The 18,851-nt window shown below is 37.3% G+C and overlaps 1 pseudogene; it reads left to right on the forward strand.

The window, feature by feature from the left end:
- The first annotated feature begins 1,104 nt into the window (after positions 1-1,104).
- LOC109574771 (elongin-B-like) lies at positions 1,105-18,431 on the forward strand (annotated as a pseudogene).
- The last annotated feature ends 420 nt before the right edge of the window (positions 18,432-18,851 follow it).

Consider the following 18,851-nt stretch of genomic DNA (forward strand, 5'->3'; position numbering starts at 1 on the left):
GTTGGGTTTTATTCAATTTGCCCACTAAATGAATTAGCTCACCAAATGTGTCTAGTTTTGGGGTTTTCTCAAATAAATACTCTTAGGTGATTCCCAGTTTGGTGCAGCAAGACATTCCTGGACACTTGCATCTGGAGGACAAGTCTGCAAAGCTGCTCTCACTTTTTCTTCCTGCCATGGGCTATGGTACATGTCTAAGACCAGATAATCTTTTCCAGTTTATGTCTCCCAAACTGCTTAAGAAAAAAAAAAAAAAATGATGACATACACACAAAAGTGAGCAAGCTTTTTAATAGAGGAAGGACTTTGTAGGCTCATAAAAGCTGCAGAATAAGATTTTCCTTTGGTTTTTCTGTATTTTTTTTTTCTTTCTTTCTTTTTTTTTTTTTTTTGCCAGCCTCCCATTGAGAGTACTGCCCCCTAGCTGGGTTTTCTTAGAATAGAAATCCAAAACAATATGCTTGATTCAAAGCTGTTTTCCTCAGTCACAGGTTTAAATGTAAAAAGTTTAATTGTAATATGATAAATGGTTCATAAACTCAGTTTTCACCAATGAAAATTTTGAAGACAAAATAGGTGACCAGATGGATGGATGAATCCTGACTGGATGGTGAAAGAAGCAGATAGATATAAGTTCAGAACTAAATAAGAGTTCCCCTTTATACTTCTACATCTGAAACCAAAATGAAAATAATTGTATACACTACTTAAGTTTCAACATATTGACTCAACATTTTTTAGACTTTAAAATGTATTACTCCCTTTCCCCAAATACCTGTTTATGTGTCTCCTATTCCTTACTCTTCCTAATTGCTCTGCTCACTAATTACCCCTAAGAGAGTTTGTTAATCTACAGGAAAATTGAGAACCAAGTGATTTTGATTTATTTCAATGATATGCCTTCCTAGATTTACATTTATTATTCCCTTTAAAAAATGAAACACACCAAGCTAATATGGTGTGGCCATGTCTTTTTTAACCTTTGGAAAGTAGGCAGCATGTTGCTAAGCAAGTAGTAAATGTTTAAAATAAACTTGCTAAATTAAATTAACTATTGCCCACAGTACACATAAATTTCAGCCACGAGAGGAACAATGCGTGAAAGTGCCCTTTGTAATGACCCAGTTCAGCTGGACAGATGAAAGTCTGGGGCATAGCATTTCACTGGCTTGATCCATCTGCCACCAGTCACTTGTGGAAAGAGGCTTCTGTTTCTTTTCAGCCAGCAAGAGGAAGCAAAGCAGGATTTAGTAGCTGCTAAGGCACCAAAGGAAAGGGCACAGCACACACCATTCATGTCAAGTCAGGGATGGAATCCCAACTGCCTTATTCTCCCATCTGGTAAGTAAACACTCTCCAAGCTGGTTTGCTTCAGATAATACCTTGCTTACCAGATAAGGAAAACTACACTCATTTACTAAGGAGGTTAATAATGCCATTTATAAGAATAAAAATATATATGGTCTATATTTGAACTCACAGAAGCTACCTAAACATTGAGAAAAACCGATTATTTGGCTTGCTCAAATTTTTCTTAAGCCACCTCTGTTTAATCATCTGACAGAGTCAGGCAAAGTGGGTTTTAAAGTCATATTGTTGTTGTTCAGTCACTAAGTCGTGTCTGACTTTGCAGCCTCATGGACTGCACCACACAAGGCTCCTCTGTCCTCTACTATCTCCCAGAGTTAGCTCAAGTTCATGTCCATTGTATCAGTCATGTTATCTAACCATCTCATCCTCTGCTGCATTCTTCTCCTTTGCCTTCCACCTTTCCCAGGATCAGGGTCTTTTCCAATGTCAGCTCTCCCCATCAGGTGGTCAAAGTACTAGAGCTTCGGCTTCAGCAGCAGTCCTTCCAATGAATATTCAGGGTTGATTTCCTATAGGATTGACTGGTTTGATCTCCTTGCTGTTCAAGGGACTCTCAAAAATCTTCTCCAGTACCACAATTCAAAAGCATCAATTCTTTGGAGCTCAGCCTTCTTTACAGTCCAATTTTTGCATCCATACATGACTAATGGAAAAATCATAGCTTTGACTATATAGACCTTTGCTGGCAAAGTGATGTCTCTGCTTTTTAATATAATATGTTACAGCTTTCCTTCCAAGGAGTGTGCATCTTTCAATTTCATGGCAGCCATCACCATCTACAGTGATACTGGAGCCCAAGAAAATAAAATCTGTCACTGATTCCACTTTTCTCCCTTCTATTTGCCATAGAGATGGGATCAGATGCCATGATCTTAGTTTGTTTCATGCTGAGTTTCAAGCCAGCTTTTTTACTCTTCTCTTTCACCCTCATTAAGAGGCTCTTTAGTTCCTCTCCAATTTCTGCCAATAGAGTGGTTATATTATCAAGACACTATTTCAATTTTCAACTTCACAACCTGTACATAGACATAGCCAAGATGAAAAATAAAAGGTAGTTCCCTCAGTTAACCTACAAATGATTTTATTTCTTTCCTATCAAAAAGAAAGAGGTATCTGCACTCCCATGTTATTTGAAACATTATTCACAAAACCAAAATAGAAAACACTCTAAGTGAAAGGACAAAGAAATGGAGTGTATGTAAATAATAGAATATTGTTCACTCATGAAAAAAAGCAAGAAATTTGGCCTTTGGAGGTATGGGCGAACCTGGAGGACAGTAAAAGAAATATACCAAATACAGAAAGACAAATACTATTTTATCTCACATGTATAATCTTAAAAAGTCAAACAATGGAAGCAGAAAGTATTCCAGGGCTGAAGCATGGAATAAATGGGAAGATGTTGTTCAAAGATTATAAAATTGCAGTAATAAGATGAATAAGACCCAAGATTAATATACAGAATGGTGATTATAGTTAATAATATATTAATATGTACTCAAAATTTGCTAAGAGAGTAGGTTTGGATGTGTCTTATCAAAAGTAAAACAAAAGCAAATTTATGTGAGGTGATAGATATGTTAATTTAATGTTGATTGTGTTTATTCACAATGTACATCAAATGATCAATTGTACATCTTCTATATAATATTTTAACTTACAATTATTCCTCAGTAAAGCTGGGAGAAGAAAAAGAAAAAAAAAGAAAGAGGAATAATCAAGATTTGTCATTTGATTCAGGACTCAGTTCAGTTCAGTCGCTCAGTCATGCCCGACTCTTTGCGACCCCATGAACAGCAGCACACCAGGCTTCCCTGTCCATCACCAACTCCCAGAGCTTACCCAAACTCATATCCATTGAGTCAGTGATGCCATCCAACCATCTCGTCCTCTGTCATCCCCTTCTCCTCCTGCCCTCAATCTTTCCCAGCATTAGGGTCTTTTCAAATGAGTCAGCTCTTCGCATCAGGTGGCCAAAGTATTGGAGTTTCAGCTTCAGCATCAGTCCTTCCAATGAACACCCAGGACTGATCTCCTTTAGGATGGACTGGTTGGATCTACTTGCAGTCCAAGGGACTCTCAAGTCTTCTCCAACACCACAGTTCAAAAGCATCAGTTCTTCGGTGCTCAGCTTTCTTTACTGATTCAGCACTAGGGGCCTGCCAAAATGGGAAATATTTGTATACATCAATGGTCATCTAATTTGAAAGTATGAGGCTATGCTGCTGCTAAGTCGCTTCAGTCGTGTCTGACTCTGTGCGACCCCATAGACGGCAGGCCACCAGGCTCTGCCGTCCCTGGGATTCTCCAGGCAAGAACACTGGAGTGGGTTGCCATTGCCTTCTCCATTGTGTGAAAGTGAAAAGTGAAAGTGAAGTCGCTCAGTCGAGTCCGACTTGTAGCTACCCCATGGACTGCAGCCTACTAGGCTCCTCCATCCATGGGATTTTCTAGGCAAGAGTACTGGAGTGGCTTGCCATTGCCTTCTCCGATGAGGCTACAGTAACAAGATTTCTTTCTTAAAAAAAAAACAACTAAACTCCAGAACAGTCCCTTTATTCAATATATCACAAATTATTTTTCTGACTTCAAGGGAAAAAATAGAAACATAAGTTGATATGCAAACACTGAAAGCTATGTATGCTAATCTAAAGTTTTTTTAAATGGTATTGTTCCAGTAAATACAATTTGGGCAGAAATATTTCATTAGTAAACAAAGCCAGTAGCCATGCTAAGGTGGGGAGGAGGGCTCACCCTCAGGCCATGCATGGAGAGGGAGGAGAGAGCTACTACTTGATATCTGCACCACACATTTTCCAGGATGGGATCGCACAGAGTCGGACATGACTGAAGTGACTTAGCAGCAGCAGCAGCAGTGAGTCTGATTTTCTTCCATGCCCCAGTTTTTGAATATCAAGACCTTGTTTTTGAAGAAACAAGTGAGGAAAATTAGGGAAATAAATTCCGCAGTGTTTTGTTATTGCTGCTGTTTTTGCTTGTCTATTTTTGGTTATCACATTCATCTAAAGTTTGAAACTGATGTTTGTAATGAATCAGTGCAGGAAGGCACTAAAATTTTCCTTTACATGAAGTGATACAGTTTTGTGAGACACTTGTTAACAAAAAGGCAATGTGCTTAATTATGAATAAAGAGAAAAGAAAATATGATAGTGCTACCATAATCAGGTAGTGTTTGGTCACCTAGCAACAGTGGCTCTGATTATTTTCTCTTTCTATAATTTTACATGTTCAAATGGTTGTCCAGCCTAGGAGGACAGGTTTTTATGTACTACATACAATAATGCGTCTTAGAATGAAAGTGGTGACTCTCTTTCATGACTGTTGAGTCTTCTCTGGGTAATTCACGAAATTGTCAGGTAGCTCCTGGAAGAGAATTATATGAGGCACATTTCCTAGGCAGAGAATTATGTGGGGATCTCACTAAATTTCTATGCTTCAGCTCCCTTCATTTCCATCCCCACCCCCACAACCCTTATTCTGGCCCTCAACAGCTCTTGCCTAAACTCCTGCATATCCTCATCTCAATCTCTATTTTCTCCTGTAGTATTTGAACAGTAGAGCCATATTTTTAATGAATTCCAATGAGGGTCCATAAATGAAAAGTGATATTTTATAAATTTAATATCATGAAAATTTCAAGTTTATAACTTACACATTATCATATCAATTAATGAGAACAGTTATCGGTGACACTTATAGCCTCAATATATAATATATTTTTAGGTTTTACCTTGGATACACAGTATCAAGAAAATTCTGAATCACAGAAACATACTGTTCAATTAAATAGACTCAAAGCTTAAAAGAATATCGAAAAGTAAAGTGTATTTATAAGTCATCTTATAAGGTTTGTAAATTCACATAATCTCTACTGAGTACCCAGTTTGGAGAGAGTAGACGAATAGATTCTTTGGTTGGGTAAATATTCACAATTAGGCACTAAATAAATTTTATGTGTATATGTAAATGATGAAATATAGTCAATAGTATATTTTTTAAATTTAAGATATTTTAGTATTTATCTGTCAAATATTCATTCAATGTCTTGAAATAGTTGTTTTAGTTTGTTTTAATGTTAGGTTCAAATATTTCTATTTCATTTCTGACTCTTCATCTGCAGCTGTAAGCAAAGTTTTGCCAGATGAAGTCAGTTCAGCTCTTTAAAGGTACTGGTAAGATACGCAAGATGATGTAATCTTGCTTAAGGAGTAATTACTCAAAGAATTACTTTATCAGAAACAAACAAACAAAAGACACTATTCTCCTGTCTCATTTGAGATACTTGAGTCAGTACCTTGCCCAAAAGCTTTTATCAAATTAGCACAGAAAGGGAAATTTCTGGAATTTATTGACAATATAATAACAAGAAAGTGAAAAATCTACAATTTAAGATTGTACCTAATAAATCAATAATTTATATAGAATTATCCAATACTGTTTTAAAGACACAAGCATCTTCTATGTGTGTGTGTGTATATATATATATATATATATAAAGATGTTTTATTAAACAGTTTGCTTTATTAAACTGTTCAGTGAATGATGAAAAGAAGGTAAGAGACTTAATTTTATGCTCTGAATGTTTTATTTCAAAATGGTATTGTAACTGCAGGGGCTGTAATAATATTTACCAATTTCACAACAGAAAATACACTATGGATTTAGGCAATTTTTATCACTAAAAGGTGGAGAAGGCAATGGCACCCCACTCCTATACTCTTGCCTGGAAAATCCCATGGACGGAGGAGCCTGGTAGGCTGCAGTCCATGGGGTCGCTAAGAGTCAGACACGACTGAGAGACTTCACTTTATTTTTTCACTTTCATGCATTGGAGAAGGAAATGGCAACCCACTCCAGTGTTCTTGCCTGGAGAATCCCAGGGACGGAGGAGCCTGATGGGCTGCCATCTATGGGGTCGCACAGAGTCGGACACGACTGAAGCGACTTAGCAGCAGCAGCAGCATTACTAAAAGGTGAATCCCAATGAATTACCGGCATTTACTTTCTTGTCATCCAGAAATTTTCTGTAAGAATTTGTTGACACATTTTCTTCAGGAAACAGCATTAGTATTGCAGTTAAGAGAAAGTACTTCAGGCAGTCAAATCCACCCTTCTCATTCCAAACCTGGTTCACTATCTGTGTGGCCTTATGTGGTTGTTTAACCTTTTTGTGCCTCAGTATCCTTTCCTGTAAAGTAGAGAAAATGATAGTATCCGCCTGTAGAATTCTTTTAAGAATTGCTTAAACTTAATCATGTACAGGAACACCCTTGACATTTATAGGATCTAGAACAAGAATACAAAGGAAGGCTCAAGTATCATAAATCTAAATATTTAAAAGTTACTGAAAATTATAATAAACTATTAAATAAAATATGCTATCTCTTATCTTGCAAATGTACCTTCATAAGGATGTGGGTGACATGTCTGGGCTTAGAATTCTGCACTCCTCAAAGTCCTACTCTGGCACATGGTGGCATGAGAACTAGCCCCAGGTCTGCAGTCTGACCTCCCCCTTGCATCATTGGCTCATTCCACACCCTGAGGGCTTTTTATGGCTGTGTGTGGTCACTTCGACTGCATGCCAAAGCTCCATTAACACCCAACAGTCACCCCTGGGCCACTCGTCAGCACTATACTACACCAGCTCTGCACTACACCAACAATGTAGAACCACTTCAGAAGGATGGATCCAGGGAAGATCACCACGCAGGCTGGGATGTGCTTGCAGGCAGGGAGTTCTGGGAAGCAGGATACCTAAAGGTCAGTCTGAAAGAGAGTTGTAGGCTTCCACTCAGCTGTGGACTCATTTGCTCTACAGAGAGGGATGCAGCCATAGAAGGGAAAAAAAAAAAAAATGCCCAGGACCCACAGCTGAGGCCCCTCTTGCCCAGATCTAAAGGCAGCATAGGACATTAAAAAAAAAAAAAAGAAAGAAAAGAGCTCTATTACATTCTTTTCTGTTTTCACTATTATACTGTTTTCAAGGTATCTACCACAAATTGTGAAATTAGTTTATGTTATATCCTACCATACTTTATTCAGTCTAATCATTCTCATCATTAAATGCATTTTTAATTTTCTTCTTATAACCAGAAGTCTACTTTGGGTTTCAAAGATAATCATTTTATCTCCTACAAAAATCACTGATAAAAGTTAGACCAAAAAAGAAACCACTGAAAATGCCCAGTAACACTGTCAAATATAAAATAGTCAAATGTTAGAAAATAAAAAAAGAACAAAAAAGAAAAGGGAGCATCTAAACTTTACCTAAACGCAAAAGAAACTGTAGTATTGCATCTGCTCTAGGCATTATGTATTCACTTGTTACCGTGCAACTATGATTAAAGAGGCTGAGGGGCCTGCACCCGGCTGCTGTGTTTGCACCTAGCCTGGGACTAAAAACAACAGTCTGACTCAAATATCTCACAGGGCTGCATCGGTCAAACACATGAATAAACATCCACAATAAAAACAAAGACAGTGCAAAATCAAAATTGATATAGAGCAAGAAACCTCTGATCAAATATATTTTTATAAGTACTTAAATGTTCAACAGCAATCACAGGAGCTTTGTTCTCAGCTTAACATACAACAGATGACTTAACCCAGCAGCACCCCTTGATACCACTTAGTCTCCAGTATCCAAAATTTCTTAGTACGTGCATTTTTTGATAACAAAAAACATTTCCCATTTTACTATCAGAGTAGACAGGCCCAGGAGCACTGACTGTACTCCATGAAGCATGCGTGTGCTCACATCTTGCCCTGGTACCTGTCAAGGTTCTTTGTTGTTGTTCAGCCTCTCAGTCATGTCCGACTCTTTGCAACCCCATGCGGTGCAGCACACCAGTCTTCCCTGTCCATCACCAACTCCCAGAGCTTGCTCAAACTCATGTCCATTGAGTCAGTGATGTCATCCAACCATCTTGTCCTCTGTCACTCCCTTCTCCTCCTACCTTCAATCTTTCCCAGCATCAGGGTCTTACCTAATGAGTCAGTTCTATGAATCAGGTGCCCAAAGTATTGGAGCTTCAGCTTTAACATCAGTCCTTCCAAGGAATATTGAGGACTGATTTTATTTAGGATTGACTGGTTGGATCTCCTTGAAGTCCAAGGGACTCTGAAGGGTCTTTTCCAATACCACAATTTGAAAGCATCAATTCTTTGGCACTTAGCCTTCTTCATGGTCCAACTCTCACATCCATACATGACTACTGGAAAAACCATAGCTTTGACTATATGGACCCTTGTCAGCAAACTGATGTCTCTATTCTTTAATATGCTATCTTGGTTTTTCACAGCACTGTCAAGGTAAGGCAGTGGCTTAGTATGACCAGCAGAGGCCTCCCAAGAAGCCAGGCAGCACTCTGACATGTAGAGTAAGGTACAGTAGTCTTTGAGATGAGACAGTTTGGTTCTTCCGCACTCAGTGATGGCTCATCTCAGCGATTGTCCAGTTTACCCCAGGTGCTGAAAATTCATGACAGAGACAGGAATATCAACTCGATCTTATTACAGCAAGATGCTTTGAACCTTTCTGCTCTTAACCTTGTTTCTAGCTTGTAGTGATGAAGGTAACTATTTATTCCACTGATTTGCATATTAATTAGTTTTTAAATGTTGAATTATTATTTTTGATTGCATTTAGATTAATGTTTGGAGAGTGTGCTTAGAATCTCCAATGAATTCTTTGGTTTCACTGAACAGTTTTAAAACCTAGGCTCTCACCTATCCTTCATACTGTCACCAGGTTGACTGTAAACCAGACACCCCTGCTTAAAAATTTGGCTTGAAAATAAAGTCTAAACTACTTAAAGGAAATTGCAGAACTACTGTATCTAATTCTATGTTTCTACTATCCTCTGCAATAAACTCTTCTCCTCTTAGCAGACCTCTTGTAATGGACTCATCTTCCCCACTCTTTGCTTAGGACATTCTGCCTTGATTATTCTCAGTATTAGTTGGATGAAAATAGAGTGGAACTCAAGTCCAAGAGAAGTTTCTAACATGACTGAGGCAAAAGACATTCATGCTGTTGGAAAGGATTACTAGGTCAATACAAATAGAGACTCCACTGCCTGGGATGATCTGATTCGGTCAGATTAGAGACTACAGAAAGCTAAGACTCTGTGTGATGGTGGAAGGCCTTGAACGCTTGTATTCTCCTTAGTATTAACTGAGGGAGAAAAGAAATGAAAAGCAATGCAATTTATTCTGAGGGCAAGGTGGTTATTTGCTTCTACTTATGGATTATTTATTAAATTTTGTTCTTGACTGCAGTTAAATTGGTGAGACTGGCAGCGTCATCAGTTGGGGAAAGTCTGCTAGTCTTACCTGGAGCATTCAGCTCCGTAACTGTTCCTTAAAAAGGTTTTTTGCCATTTTGTTCCATAATAAGCTATTCTCAAACTCTGGTAATCACCATCAACAGAACACTGATAATTTCTATTTTGATAATTCTATGAAATGAATGTAGATGTGTTGAGAGAAACAAAACTATCACCTCTGAGTGTGCATCTATAATTCAATTGACCACATCTTACTGTTTCTGATCAAAAATTTAGTATATCTTGTCATTTTCTTTCCTGTTGTGGGAAAAATTCATAAACATGCCCTGTTCAATCAAGAAAATCTGTAGCAATTAATGAGAATATGAGTCCTTTGAGAATCTAAATTCAGCTATAATATAATGTGATAAATATCAAGCCATCTCATAAGATTACTGGGAGGATTCCCTAAAATAAGACATATGTAGTGCATCAGTGATGGTTCAATTTTTTTAGAATTATGCTTATTTTTATTCTAGCAAGTTCATTAAAACTTGCTTCAAGTCTTCAATCCTGTTTAAATTATATAGTATAAATTAATAAATGCTCACAACAAAATAAGTATAATATCTAAGAGCTGATACACGAATTCCTCTTACAAAAGAAACTGTTCTTGATAAACTTCTGGATTATAGAAGATAAGACCCAGGAACTCATGTGGCCTCCTTAACTTATTCATTGTTGCATTCATTGAAAGTTTACTATTAGGCATTGAAGTTATAGCAACAGACAAAACATATAAAGCCATTGTTCTCACAAAGTTAATGTTCTACTAGGGGAAGAGACACACACACACGTGCCTAACGTCAAGCAGCAATTTGTGCCATGAAGCAAATAGTGCAATAAGACAGACAATAACTAAATAGGTGACAGGGCTTAGGATGGGTAGGATGATCACAAAAGGCATCTTTGAAGAGGTAACAATTGAATCAAGATCCAAATGAGGTGACATGACAGGTAAATAGAATTGGAAGCAGAGCAAAGAACAAATTCAAAGGATCTGATTTGAGAATGGATGTAGCAAGTTGTTGAGGCACCAGGAAGGCCAGGGTGGCCAGAACTTAGGGTGTAAAGAACTTTGGACTTTATTCTAAGAGCAGCTCTTTTTCTCACAACCATATAGGAGTGACTCAGTTATTTTGAATGAGATAACAAAATGATTTCTTTAAATGAATCCACGGAATATTCATCAGAAGGACTGATGCTGAAGCTGAAGCTCCAATACTTTGGCCACCTGATGAGAAGAACTGACTCACTGGAAAAGACCCTGATGCTAGGAAAGATTAAAGGCAGGAGGAAAAGGGGACAAGAGAGGATGAGATGGTTGGATGGCATCACTGACTCAATGGACACGGGTTTTAGCAAGCTCTGGGACTTGGTGATGGACTGGGAAGACTGGCATGCTGCAGTCTAGGGGGTCACAAAGAGTTGGACATGACTGAGTGAGTGAACTGACTGATGTGCTATTAATTTTAAATAATTTATTTAAATTGAATTAAATTAAACAGTATTGCAATACTAAAATGAAAGAATAGTCATTCCCACTAACCCAGTACCTCTTCCTGAAAGGAACCGGTATTATCATTTGGTGTATTCTTCCAGTTCAAAATATAGTTATTTACCTCCAAAATAGAAACATATCATAGACATCATTTTGCATCCTGATTTTTTTTACTTCGTAATATCTCTTAGATATTTTTCCTCTCAAGGATGTACTTGTTTTCATTATTTTTAAATGACTGCTGTATGGATGTTTAAATCATTTAAGTCACACTGTATGGATTATCTTAGTCAATTTGATTGGGTTGTAATATAGGAAGCTTTATTTTTAATTTTTGCTGTTACAATGTTTGTATTGTGTGCATTCTCAGTTGTGCCTGACTCTTTGAAACCCCATGGACTGATCCCACCAGGCTCCTCTGTCCATCTGATCCTCCAAGCAAGAATACCGGAATGGGTTGCCATTTGTTCCTCCAGGGGATTTTCCTGACCCAGGGATGGAACCCACGTCTCCTGCACTCCTGTATTGGCAGGCAGATTATTTACCACTGAACCATTTGAGAAGCCCATTACAAACAATACTGTTATTTAAATCTTGGGATGTATATATAAATTAATGAATTTATTCCAAAGCACACTTCTACAGGGACTGAAGGACTGGTGGAAATTCCTATCAAGAAAGATGGCTGAACGGATCAGGGTGGCCTTATACTAAATGTAGAGTCATTATTCTGCAGCAGTGTAAATGCTTTGCCCTCTTAATCTTCCCCATCCCAATATTCCAAAAAGTTCTCTACATTCATGAGTGTTTCATTTGCAAGGGCTGCATTTTTGTTTTGTGGATAAAGAATAGCTCAGAGCATAAATTTAAAATGATATGGTGGATATAAAAGACAGGAAACATAGAAACTCAGACAGAGGGTGGAGGAAGAGTAACCATTAAGAACTTAAGCTGCCTGGATTTTACTGACATTTGAAAAGTGTTTCCTCCTTCCACAAGGTGGGTATCAAGATTCAAGGCAATCTTATCTAGATCTCATGGAAGACAAGGTGGCCCCAGCTGACATCTGGGTTGCATATTTAATGCCCAAACTTCCAAGGAGGAGGGAATCAATCAAACTAACTCTTTTGATTTCATGTAAACAAAATAACAAACTGATGGACTGATTGCTTCACTTGTTTTGGATTTATATACACACAACTACATACCAGTGATGAAAAATAAAACATCATCTTAAACTCAGAACAATAGACAAGACTGTATTCTATTGTTCATAGCAATCAATGTTATAAAGAATAATGTATCTACTAAAGGTATTCTTCACATTTTGCAAGGTACCAGAAAGAACATTAATTATAGGCAAATAATCATCACTTATCCAGAACACAAATAGCTTCATTCATAATTGTAGCTTCTTTGCTTTTCTTCCTTCAATCTATAGTGTGGTACTTTATTGTTTGTTCTTATCTCCCCAATAGAGTAAGCTGAAAAAGAGGAATAGAAACCTATATCAATATTTTCATCTGCCCAACTAAATGTTTAAGGGCAATACCAATATTTCTATTACATAAATTAGGGATTTCCTTGTGTTTTAGTCAGATTTTAATTTAGTTTAATTTAATTTCTTAAAAACAAATGCTGTTTCAGCTATCAAAAATGAGCCAATTATTAAATATGTCCCTATATAAATTAGAAAGATATTCAATAGCATCTACTTGTCTCTGCTTATAAAAATCTCTACACATTCACTGTGGAAAATATAAATATATACAACAAAACCTGGGTGTTTTCTGTTTATTTGTAGTGTCTATATTTCTGTCTATATACTCTGAATAAATCACATGGATATTAAGCTAAAATGTGGATTACCAAATTAAGTTATAAATATACTCCTGTAAATGCCCTCTAATAATTATAAATATAGAATTATATAACTATACTCCCATCCAAAATCAGAAAAAAAGACTAATCTTCCTTTCAGCCTTTTCTAATTCCCATGGCTTCAATTATCATCTATGCAAAACATATATCTGATATAGATTCCTCTTCTGGATTGTAGATCTGCCTATCCAACTGTCTGCTAGAAATATGTTTAGATTTCTAAGTCAGCAAGTTGAAACCACCATAAGAAAGCTATTTCACCTGAAAACATTTCTTTCCTTCAATATTTCTCATTGTAGTTAAGGGTGATACCATCTATGTATCCAACTGATCAAGCCAATTATCTTCTTTCCATTTCTTTCACTCTTCATATACAATCACTGTCTTATTTAATTTTCCTCCTAAATATTTTTTTGTTTCATTACACTTTTTTCCATCCTCACTGTTTCTACCCTAAGATCACTACTTCTTTCACCTGGGTGACACAGTCCACGTGAATGGGCTACTGGAGTTATAGCTTAGGCAACATTTGGAGGCCTTCTAGCCTCAGCTTGTATCATCTTCCTCTCAAACTCTACTCGCTAGCATATTAAACATCTTTTAGCTCCTTAACATTTCATATTCTTTTATCTTGGAGTCACCAGACTATCTGTACTCTTTGCCTAGTGTACATAGCACAGATAAATAATCTATGTAGCATATATATACACTACAGCATAAATTATTACATATGCTATATATACATGAACACACACACACACACACACACACATATATGCCATGAAAGTAAAAGTGTTAGTTGCTCAGTTGTGTCCGACTTTTTGTAACCCCATGGACTGTAGCCCACCAGGCTCCACTGTCCATGGAATTCTCCAGGCGAGAATACTGGAGTGAATAGCCATTCCCTTCTCCAGAGGATGTTCCCAATCCAGAGACCGAACCTGGGTCTCCGGCCCTGCAGGCAGATTCTTTACCATATGAGCCACCAGGGAATACACATAATTTTCTCTGAGACACTACTTTTTATCATCACCTCTCTTATCACCATCACGGTTGAGTTGAGTTTTCCACTGATATAATCCCAAAACATGTTACTTTCTAATCAGAAAATGTATTACTTTTATTATAATTACTCATTTGCCTGATTTCACCCTCCAGCTGCATCAAAGATGTGTATTTTTTTTTTATTACTATGGCTCCAATATCTAGCACTACCAATATTCCAACTACCAGAGTAAGCAGAAGAAATATTTCCTAAAGGCAAGAATTAATGAATCAATAAATATATGCTAATATTTCATGCAAAAATATGATAATACAAGGGTCATGACTATTCAAATCAAGAATTGTGTTTAAGTAGGAGATATTTGTAGAGTTAATGTCATTATTCTTGTTCCACCTGTAAGGTAAAATGTAGTGCTTATTCTATATTTCGAAAAGCTGAATTATTAACACTGCCTCTGTAAGTAAAAAGGCTTAAGGAAAGACTGGGATCCATGATCCATGGTGTGTCTTATGGCCATTTTGGACATGACAGCTCAACTTTAACTGAACACAGCCAGACAACTCTCAAGGCTAAAATCTTAAGTTGTCAGCAAATTGTTTTCCAAAAGAATAATTACTACTGCAGCAAAATCATGTAAATAAAAAATGGAAAGCCATGACAGGTCATCTAATCTCTCCTGTGAGAATACTCTCAGATGTTGGCCTCAATGATCTTCAGGGTGAATTTTAAGTACAACCAGTAATGTAAATCCTACCTTTACCCTTGGGAGGCTGTTGTGCAAACCAAAAGTTTTCATTGCTTCTACTTGGATGAAATATTTTATAATTTGTCTTTTTCTTGGTGTGTTCATTTTAGTCTAGCTCTCTGGTGCCTCTATCTTTTTAGGTTTCATAAATAAAAATAAGTGGTGAGACAATCTTAGAGCAATAGTTTTCATTCAACTGACAAACCAGTTGCAAGCAGCAAAAGCACCCTTTCCATTTAAAGGTATACCTAATGGTGACAATATTTTTTTTCTATTCTAGGTTTAGTATGTTTTTATTTCATTCTATTGATGTTTAAAAGTTGAAAGGGGTGAACAAGTCAGAATTTATCACTCCAGTAGGTTAAACCTTAAATAAAGAACAGAAATGGTATGAACCTAACAGAAGCAGAAGATATTAGGAAGAGGTGACAATAATACAGAATACACAGAAGAACTGTACAAAAAATATCTTCATGACCCAGATAACCATGATGATGTGATCACTCACCAGAGGCAGGCATCCTGGAATGCAAAGTCAAGCGGGCCTTAGGAAGCATCACTAAGAACAAAGCTAGTGAAGGTGATGGAATTTCAGTTGAGCTATTTCAAATCCTAAAAGATGATGCTGTGAAAGTGCTACACTCAATATGCCAGTAAATTTGGAAAACTCAGCAGTAGTCAAAGGACTGGAAAAGGTCAGTTTTCATTCCAATCCAAAAGAAAGGCAATGCCAAAGAATGCTCAAACTACGACACAATTGTACTCATCTCACATGCCAACAAAGTAATGCTTAAAATTCTCCAAACCAGATTTCAACAGTACATGAACCATGAACTTCCAGATGTTCAAGCTGGATTTTGAAAAGGCAATGGAACCAAAATGCCAACATCTGTTGGATCGTCAAAAAAGCAAGAGAGTTCCAGAAAAACATCTACCTCTGCTTTATTGACTATGACAAAGCCTTTGACTGTGTGGATCACAACAAACTCTGGAAAATTCTTAAAGAGATAGGAATACCAGACCACCTGACCTGTCTCCTGAGAAATTTGTATGCAGGTCAAGAAGCAACACTTAGAACTGTACATGGAACAACAGAATGGTTCCAAATTGGGAAAGGAGTACGTCAAGACTATATATTGTCACCCTGCTTATTTAACTTATAAGCACAGTACATCATGCAAAATGTCAGGCTGGATGAAGCACAAGCTGGAATCAAGATTGCCAGGAGAAATATCAATAACCTCAGATATGCAGATGACACCACCCTTATGGCAGAAAGTGAAGAAGAACTAAAGAGCCTCTTGATGAAAGTGAAAGAGGAGAGTGAAAAAAAGTTGGCTTAAAACTCAATATTCATTCATCGAACCTAGACTGGTGATCTATTTCATATATCGTAACATACATGTTTCAATGTTATTCTCTCAAATCATCCCACCGTCACCTTCTCCCACAGAATCCAAAAGTCTGTTCTTTACATCTGTGTCTCTTTTGCTGTCTCACATATAGAATCATCATTGCCATCTTTCTTAGTTCCACATATATGTGTTATTATACTGTATTGGTGTTTTTCTTTCTGACTTACCTCACTCTGTAAAATAGGCTCCAGTTTCATCCACCTCATTAGAACTGATTCAAATCCATTCTTTTTAATAGCTGAGTACTATTCCATCGTGTATATGTACCATAGCTTTCTTAGCCATTCATCTACTGATGGACATCTAGGTTGCTTCCATGTCCTGGCTATTATAAACAGTGCTGCGATGAACATTGGGATACATGTGTCCCTTTCAATTCTGGTTTCCTTGGTGTGTATGCCCAGTAGTTGGATTGCTGGGTCGTATGGGGCACTCAGGGCCAGTGCACTGGTACAACCCTGAGGGATGGGATAGGGAGGGAGGTGGGAGAGGGGTTCAGGATGGGGGACACATGTACACCCATGGCTGATTCATGTGAATGTCTGGCAAAAACCACTACAATATTATAAAGTAATTAGCCTCCAATTAAAATAAATTAATTAATTTACCAAAAAAAAAAAAAAAACCCACCTCATATTCAGAAAACTAAGATCATGGCATATGGTCCCATCACTTCATGACAAATAGATGGGGAAACAATGGAAACAGTGACAGACTTTATTTTTTTTTTGGCTCCAAAATCACTTCAGATGGTGGCTACAGGCATGAAATTAAAAGACACTTGCTCTTTGGAAGAAAAACTATGACCAACCTAGACAGCATATTAAAAAGCAGAGACATTACTCTGCAGACAGAGGTCCATCTAGTCAAAGCTATGGCTTTTCCAATAGTCATATATAGATGTGAGAGATGAACTATAAAGAAAGCTGAACACTGAAGAATTGATGCTTTTATACTAAGGTGTTGGAGAAGACTCTTGAGAGTCTCTTGGACTGCAAGGAGATCCAACCAGTCAATTCTAAAGAAAATCAGTCTTGAATATTCTTTAGAAGGACTGATGCTGAAGCTGAAACTCCAATACTTTGGCCACCTGATGCGAAGAACTGACTCATTGGAAAAGACCTTGATGCTGGGAACGATTGAAGGCGGGAGGAGAAGGGGATGACAGAGGATGAGATGGTTGGATGGAATCACTGACTCAATGGACATGAGTTTGAGCAAGATCTGGGACTTGGTGATGGACTGGGAAGCCTGCTGTGCTGCAGTCCATGGGGTTGCAAATAGTTGGACATGACTGAGCAACTGAACTGAACTGAACTGAAACTTCAAGAGACTCTTTAGGTTCATTTGCTGTAATGCAAAGAATTTTAATGAAATATTGTTTAATTAAACAAGGTTTCTGCTGGATCTGGAAAATCTGGGGATTATATAGAATGTTATGAAATCTATTTTTGTCTATTTGCTCAACATTTTAATCTTATTTTCCTTGAGAATCTTGCCAGTATCTTCTCAAGACATTATCCTTACATCTAATTAAATCAATCTTTGGTTCAATGGATAAGGCAATACTGGCTTTTTCATCTGCAACATTTCCCAAACATTAGTCTTCTGTGTACCAATTACCTGAATGTGTGCATATTTTATACTACTGTACAATATGTTTCTTGAGATAATGGTACTTGTTTGCATTCAAACGTATTTAAGTAGTATTTATGTCACTTAATCACTTTATCCCCTAATATATGCAAATGAATGCATTTTAAAACATTATTGCATAACTTCTAAAATTATCTTGTAGCTACACTTTGGAAAAGCTCTTCTACGTTATTTCATGATAAATCTGGGGGAGAGGCAGATTCTGAGATGGACATGTTCCTCATCAACCATTGCCACCAGATCACCATCTTCACAGATGCCGAGGACCGAAAGTGCAGTGGTTGTATGAGGACAATCAACTTCATGACAGAGCATGACATTGCATGAGTGTGACTTCACCCGCCAGACAGCACAGCCTCAGGCCCCAGCCACTGTGGGGCTAGCCTTCTTGGCAGATGAGACATTTGAGGCTTTGTGCTTTGAGCCCTTCCCCAGCGCACCTGAGCTGCCCTATGTGAGGAAGCATTAGAACTCAAGAAGCAAAGCCAATGAACAAGCCGTGTAGGAAGATGGTCTCCCCAGCCCTTCCCTGCCTTGGCTGTGCCCCACTAATCCCCTCTAATAAAAGAGATTTGGGTTTAAAAACATCTATAGATAATTGCCTTCTTCTTTCATAAAAGACATAAAAGAGTTATTTTCTGATAGTCTCCTTGAAATTAAAAGTCTGTATTGTGTATGCTGTTCTCTTATTACTATAAAATTAATTTAACTTAAACAAACATAGAGAAATCACAAGCATTATTTATAAAAATTAAAAGATTAGTTTTATTTCTTTGATACATTTCTAATAGAGGTACTACCGAACTTACTTTAATAGAAATAAGATGTATCATTAATAATGTCTAAAATATTTAAAACATTCTATTTTATTGGCACTAGTTATTCCCTAAATATTATGCACTAATACTTTTTTACATAACATTTT

The sequence above is a fragment of the Bos indicus genome, chromosome 20 (assembly GCF_029378745.1).
Source record: "Bos indicus isolate NIAB-ARS_2022 breed Sahiwal x Tharparkar chromosome 20, NIAB-ARS_B.indTharparkar_mat_pri_1.0, whole genome shotgun sequence".
Taxonomy (NCBI): Eukaryota; Metazoa; Chordata; class Mammalia; order Artiodactyla; family Bovidae; genus Bos; species Bos indicus.